General features: G+C 46.9%; 14 non-coding genes and 3 pseudogenes across 14 annotated transcripts in view; all 17 read right to left on the bottom strand.

Moving 5' to 3' along the window:
* LOC146217527 (5S ribosomal RNA) overlaps positions 1-57 on the bottom strand; it is a 119-nt gene extending 62 nt beyond the window's left edge. The window contains exon 1 of the ribosomal RNA XR_014752311.1: positions 1-57. This exon is cut by the window's left edge and continues 62 nt beyond it. This is a non-coding gene — a ribosomal RNA (5S ribosomal RNA).
* A 172-nt stretch (positions 58-229) lies between these two features.
* Positions 230-348, bottom strand: LOC146217526 (5S ribosomal RNA). Its single transcript, XR_014751213.1, has one exon. It is a non-coding gene; the product is annotated as a 5S ribosomal RNA (ribosomal RNA).
* A 184-nt stretch (positions 349-532) lies between these two features.
* On the bottom strand, positions 533-651 carry LOC146217525 (5S ribosomal RNA). The gene has a single exon (XR_014751212.1). It is a non-coding gene; the product is annotated as a 5S ribosomal RNA (ribosomal RNA).
* Positions 652-837: 186 nt separating this feature from the next.
* On the bottom strand, positions 838-956 carry LOC146217524 (5S ribosomal RNA). Its single transcript, XR_014751211.1, has one exon. It is a non-coding gene; the product is annotated as a 5S ribosomal RNA (ribosomal RNA).
* Positions 957-1,128: 172 nt separating this feature from the next.
* On the bottom strand, positions 1,129-1,247 carry LOC146217523 (5S ribosomal RNA). The gene has a single exon (XR_014752310.1). It is a non-coding gene; the product is annotated as a 5S ribosomal RNA (ribosomal RNA).
* Positions 1,248-1,423: 176 nt separating this feature from the next.
* LOC146217522 (5S ribosomal RNA) lies at positions 1,424-1,542 on the bottom strand. The gene has a single exon (XR_014751210.1). It is a non-coding gene; the product is annotated as a 5S ribosomal RNA (ribosomal RNA).
* A 172-nt stretch (positions 1,543-1,714) lies between these two features.
* LOC146217521 (5S ribosomal RNA) lies at positions 1,715-1,833 on the bottom strand. The gene has a single exon (XR_014751209.1). It is a non-coding gene; the product is annotated as a 5S ribosomal RNA (ribosomal RNA).
* A 168-nt stretch (positions 1,834-2,001) lies between these two features.
* On the bottom strand, positions 2,002-2,131 carry LOC146217520 (5S ribosomal RNA; annotated as a pseudogene).
* Positions 2,132-2,323: 192 nt separating this feature from the next.
* LOC146217519 (5S ribosomal RNA) lies at positions 2,324-2,442 on the bottom strand. Its single transcript, XR_014752766.1, has one exon. It is a non-coding gene; the product is annotated as a 5S ribosomal RNA (ribosomal RNA).
* Positions 2,443-2,628: 186 nt separating this feature from the next.
* Positions 2,629-2,747, bottom strand: LOC146217518 (5S ribosomal RNA). The gene has a single exon (XR_014752309.1). It is a non-coding gene; the product is annotated as a 5S ribosomal RNA (ribosomal RNA).
* A 172-nt stretch (positions 2,748-2,919) lies between these two features.
* Positions 2,920-3,038, bottom strand: LOC146217517 (5S ribosomal RNA). Its single transcript, XR_014751208.1, has one exon. It is a non-coding gene; the product is annotated as a 5S ribosomal RNA (ribosomal RNA).
* Positions 3,039-3,216: 178 nt separating this feature from the next.
* LOC146217516 (5S ribosomal RNA) lies at positions 3,217-3,335 on the bottom strand. Its single transcript, XR_014751206.1, has one exon. It is a non-coding gene; the product is annotated as a 5S ribosomal RNA (ribosomal RNA).
* A 172-nt stretch (positions 3,336-3,507) lies between these two features.
* LOC146217515 (5S ribosomal RNA) lies at positions 3,508-3,626 on the bottom strand. Its single transcript, XR_014751205.1, has one exon. It is a non-coding gene; the product is annotated as a 5S ribosomal RNA (ribosomal RNA).
* Positions 3,627-3,810: 184 nt separating this feature from the next.
* LOC146217514 (5S ribosomal RNA) lies at positions 3,811-3,929 on the bottom strand (annotated as a pseudogene).
* A 184-nt stretch (positions 3,930-4,113) lies between these two features.
* LOC146217513 (5S ribosomal RNA) lies at positions 4,114-4,232 on the bottom strand. The gene has a single exon (XR_014751204.1). It is a non-coding gene; the product is annotated as a 5S ribosomal RNA (ribosomal RNA).
* A 178-nt stretch (positions 4,233-4,410) lies between these two features.
* On the bottom strand, positions 4,411-4,529 carry LOC146217512 (5S ribosomal RNA). The gene has a single exon (XR_014751203.1). It is a non-coding gene; the product is annotated as a 5S ribosomal RNA (ribosomal RNA).
* Positions 4,530-4,707: 178 nt separating this feature from the next.
* On the bottom strand, positions 4,708-4,826 carry LOC146217511 (5S ribosomal RNA; annotated as a pseudogene).
* Between the last annotated feature and the right edge of the window lie 174 nt (positions 4,827-5,000).

Below are 5,000 nucleotides of genomic sequence, written 5' to 3'. Positions count from 1 at the left end.
GCTTAGCTTCCGAGATCAGACGAGATCGGGCGTTGCCAGGCTGGTATGGCCGTACAAAATAAGTTGACAACCATAGGCTACTTATCCATATACAGATTTAGCAATTGACAATGCAAGGTGGTCTCTCTCTCTCTCTCTCGTGTCAAAATGAAAACAGCTTCCAGCCCCTTTCATGAAGGACTACTTGTGCATATTGCAAGATTTCAGTTTCTAAGTGAATGAGCAAAAGAGCATACAGCACCTGGTATTCCCAGGCGGTCTCCCATCCAAGTACTAACCAGGCCCGACCCTGCTTAGCTTCCGAGATCAGACGAGATCGGGCGTTGCCAGGCTGGTATGGCCGTACGAAATAAGTTGACAACCATAGGCTACTTATCCATATACAGATTTAGCAATTGACAATGCAAGGTAGTCTCTCTCTCTCTCTCTCTCTCTCTCTCTCGTGTCAAAATGAAAACAGCTTCCAGCCCCTTTCATGAAGGACTACTTGTGCATATTGCAAGATGTCAGTTTCTAAGTGAATGAGCAAAAGAGCATACAGCACCTGGTATTCCCAGGCGGTCTCCCATCCAAGTACTAACCAGGCCCGACCCTGCTTAGCTTCCGAGATCAGACGAGATCGGGCGTTGCCAGGCTGGTATGGCCGTACGAAATAAGTTGACAACCATAGGCTACTTATCCATATACAGATTTAGCAATTGACAATGCAAGGTAGTCTCTCTCTCTCTCTCTCTCTCTCTCTCTCTCGTGTCAAAATGAAAACAGCTTCCAGCCCCTTTCATGAAGGACTACTTGTGCATATTGCAAGATGTCAGTTTCTAAGTGAATGAGCAAAAGAGCATACAGCACCTGGTATTCCCAGGCGGTCTCCCATCCAAGTACTAACCAGGCCCGACCCTGCTTAGCTTCCGAGATCAGACGAGATCGGGCGTTGCCAGGCTGGTATGGCCGTACGAAATAAGTTGACAACCATAGGCTACTTATCCATATACAGATTTAGCAATTGACAATGCAAGGTGGTCTCTCTCTCTCTCTCTCGTGTCAAAATGAAAACAGCTTCCAGCCCCTTTCATGAAGGACTACTTGTGCATATTGCAAGATTTCAGTTTCTAAGTGAATGAGCAAAAGAGCATACAGCACCTGGTATTCCCAGGCGGTCTCCCATCCAAGTACTAACCAGGCCCGACCCTGCTTAGCTTCCGAGATCAGACGAGATCGGGCGTTGCCAGGCTGGTATGGCCGTACAAAATACGTTGACAACCATAGGCTACTTATCCATATACAGATTTAGCAATTGACAATGCAAGGTAGTCTCTCTCTCTCTCTCTCTCTCGTGTCAAAATGAAAACAGCTTCCAGCCCCTTTCATGAAGGACTACTTGTGCATATTGCAAGATGTCAGTTTCTAAGTGAATGAGCAAAAGAGCATACAGCACCTGGTATTCCCAGGCGGTCTCCCATCCAAGTACTAACCAGGCCCGACCCTGCTTAGCTTCCGAGATCAGACGAGATCGGGCGTTGCCAGGCTGGTATGGCCGTACGAAATAAGTTGACAACCATAGGCTACTTATCCATATACAGATTTAGCAATTGACAATGCAAGGTAGTCTCTCTCTCTCTCTCTCGTGTCAAAATGAAAACAGCTTCCAGCCCCTTTCATGAAGGACTACTTGTGCATATTGCAAGATGTCAGTTTCTAAGTGAATGAGCAAAAGAGCATACAGCACCTGGTATTCCCAGGCGGTCTCCCATCCAAGTACTAACCAGGCCCGACCCTGCTTAGCTTCCGAGATCAGACGAGATCGGGCGTTGCCAGGCTGGTATGGCCGTACGAAATAAGTTGACAACCATAGGCTACTTATCCATATACAGATTTAGCAATTGACAATGCAAGGTGGTCTCTCTCTCTCTCGTGTCAAAATGAAAACAGCTTCCAGCCCCTTTCATGAAGGACTACTTGTGCATATTGCAAGATTTCAGTTTCTAAGTGAATGAGCAAAAGAGCATACAGCACCTGGTATTCCCAGGCGGTCTCCCATCCAAGTACTAACCAGGCCCGACCCTGGCCCGACCCTGCTTAGCTTCCGAGATCAGACGAGATCGGGCGTTGCCAGGCTAGTATGGCCGTACGAAATAAGTTGACAACCATAGGCTACTTATCCATATACAGATTTAGCAATTGACAATGCAAGGTAGTCTCTCTCTCTCTCTCTCTCTCTCTCTCTCTCTCTCTCGTGTCAAAATGAAAACAGCTTCCAGCCCCTTTCATGAAGGACTACTTGTGCATATTGCAAGATGTCAGTTTCTAAGTGAATGAGCAAAAGAGCATACAGCACCTGGTATTCCCAGGCGGTCTCCCATCCAATTACTAACCAGGCCCGACCCTGCTTAGCTTCCGAGATCAGACGAGATCGGGCGTTGCCAGGCTGGTATGGCCGTACGAAATAAGTTGACAACCATAGGCTACTTATCCATATACAGATTTAGCAATTGACAATGCAAGGTAGTCTCTCTCTCTCTCTCTCTCTCTCTCTCTCTCGTGTCAAAATGAAAACAGCTTCCAGCCCCTTTCATGAAGGACTACTTGTGCATATTGCAAGATTTCAGTTTCTAAGTGAATGAGCAAAAGAGCATACAGCACCTGGTATTCCCAGGCGGTCTCCCATCCAAGTACTAACCAGGCCCGACCCTGCTTAGCTTCCGAGATCAGACGAGATCGGGCGTTGCCAGGCTGGTATGGCCGTACAAAATAAGTTGACAACCATAGGCTACTTATCCATATACAGATTTAGCAATTGACAATGCAAGGTGGTCTCTCTCTCTCTCTCTCGTGTCAAAATGAAAACAGCTTCCAGCCCCTTTCATGAAGGACTACTTGTGCATATTGCAAGATTTCAGTTTCTAAGTGAATGAGCAAAAGAGCATACAGCACCTGGTATTCCCAGGCGGTCTCCCATCCAAGTACTAACCAGGCCCGACCCTGCTTAGCTTCCGAGATCAGACGAGATCGGGCGTTGCCAGGCTGGTATGGCCGTACGAAATAAGTTGACAACCATAGGCTACTTATCCATATACAGATTTAGCAATTGACAATGCAAGGTAGTCTCTCTCTCTCTCTCTCTCTCTCGTGTCAAAATGAAAACAGCTTCCAGCCCCTTTCATGAAGGACTACTTGTGCATATTGCAAGATGTCAGTTTCTAAGTGAATGAGCAAAAGAGCATACAGCACCTGGTATTCCCAGGCGGTCTCCCATCCAAGTACTAACCAGGCCCGACCCTGCTTAGCTTCCGAGATCAGACGAGATCGGGCGTTGCCAGGCTGGTATGGCCGTACGAAATAAGTTGACAACCATAGGCTACTTATCCATATACAGATTTAGCAATTGACAATGCAAGGTGGTCTCTCTCTCTCTCTCTCGTGTCAAAATGAAAACAGCTTCCAGCCCCTTTCATGAAGGACTACTTGTGCATATTGCAAGATTTCAGTTTCTAAGTGAATGAGCAAAAGAGCATACAGCACCTGGTATTCCCAGGCGGTCTCCCATCCAAGTACTAACCAGGCCCGACCCTGCTTAGCTTCCGAGATCAGACGAGATCGGGCGTTGCCAGGCTGGTATGGCCGTACGAAATAAGTTGACAACCATAGGCTACTTATCCATATACAGATTTAGCAATTGACAATGCAAGGTAGTCTCTCTCTATCTCTCTCTCTCTCTCTCTCGTGTCAAAATGAAAACAGCTTCCAGCCCCTTTCATGAAGGACTACTTGTGCATATTGCAAGATGTCAGTTTCTAAGTGAATGAGCAAAAGAGCATACAGCACCTGGTATTCCCAGGCGGTCTCCCATCCAATTACTAACCAGACCCGACCCTGCTTAGCTTCCGAGATCAGACGAGATCGGGCGTTGCCAGGCTGGTATGGCCGTACAAAATAAGTTGACAACCATAGGCTACTTATCCATATACAGATTTAGCAATTGACAATGCAAGGTGGTCTCTCCCTCTCTCTCTCTCTCTCTCTCTCGTGTCAAAATGAAAACAGCTTCCAGCCCCTTTCATGAAGGACTACTTGTGCATATTGCAAGATGTCAGTTTCTAAGTGAATGAGCAAAAGAGCATACAGCACCTGGTATTCCCAGGCGGTCTCCCATCCAAGTACTAACCAGGCCCGACCCTGCTTAGCTTCCGAGATCAGACGAGATCGGGCGTTGCCAGGCTGGTATGGCCGTACGAAATAAGTTGACAACCATAGGCTACTTATCCATATACAGATTTAGCAATTGACAATGCAAGGTGGTCTCTCTCTCTCTCTCTCTCTCTCGTGTCAAAATGAAAACAGCTTCCAGCCCCTTTCATGAAGGACTACTTGTGCATATTGCAAGATTTCAGTTTCTAAGTGAATGAGCAAAAGAGCATACAGCACCTGGTATTCCCAGGCGGTCTCCCATCCAAGTACTAACCAGGCCCGACCCTGCTTAGCTTCCGAGATCAGACGAGATCGGGCGTTGCCAGGCTGGTATGGCCGTACGAAATAAGTTGACAACCATAGGCTACTTATCCATATACAGATTTAGCAATTGACAATGCAAGGTAGTCTCTCTCTATCTCTCTCTCTCTCGTGTCAAAATGAAAACAGCTTCCAGCCCCTTTCATGAAGGACTACTTGTGCATATTGCAAGATGTCAGTTTCTAAGTGAATGAGCAAAAGAGCATACAGCACCTGGTATTCCCAGGCGGTCTCCCATCCAATTACTAACCAGACCCGACCCTGCTTAGCTTCCGAGATCAGACGAGATCGGGCGTTGCCAGGCTGGTATGGCCGTACAAAATAAGTTGACAACCATAGGCTACTTATCCATATACAGATTTAGCAATTGACAATGCAAGGTGGTCTCTCCCTCTCTCTCTCTCTCTCTCTCTCGTGTCAAAATGAAAACAGCTTCCAGCCCCTTTCATGAAGGACTACTTGTGCATATTGCAAGATTTCAGTTTCTAAGTGAA

Source organism: Hypomesus nipponensis, chromosome 28 (genome assembly GCF_054491055.1).
Source record: "Hypomesus nipponensis isolate SF chromosome 28, ASM5449105v1, whole genome shotgun sequence".
In the NCBI taxonomy this organism is placed as follows: domain Eukaryota; kingdom Metazoa; phylum Chordata; class Actinopteri; order Osmeriformes; family Osmeridae; genus Hypomesus; species Hypomesus nipponensis.
The sequence above is the reverse complement of the archived record's forward strand: the minus strand, read 5'-3'. Positions and strand labels throughout refer to the sequence as shown.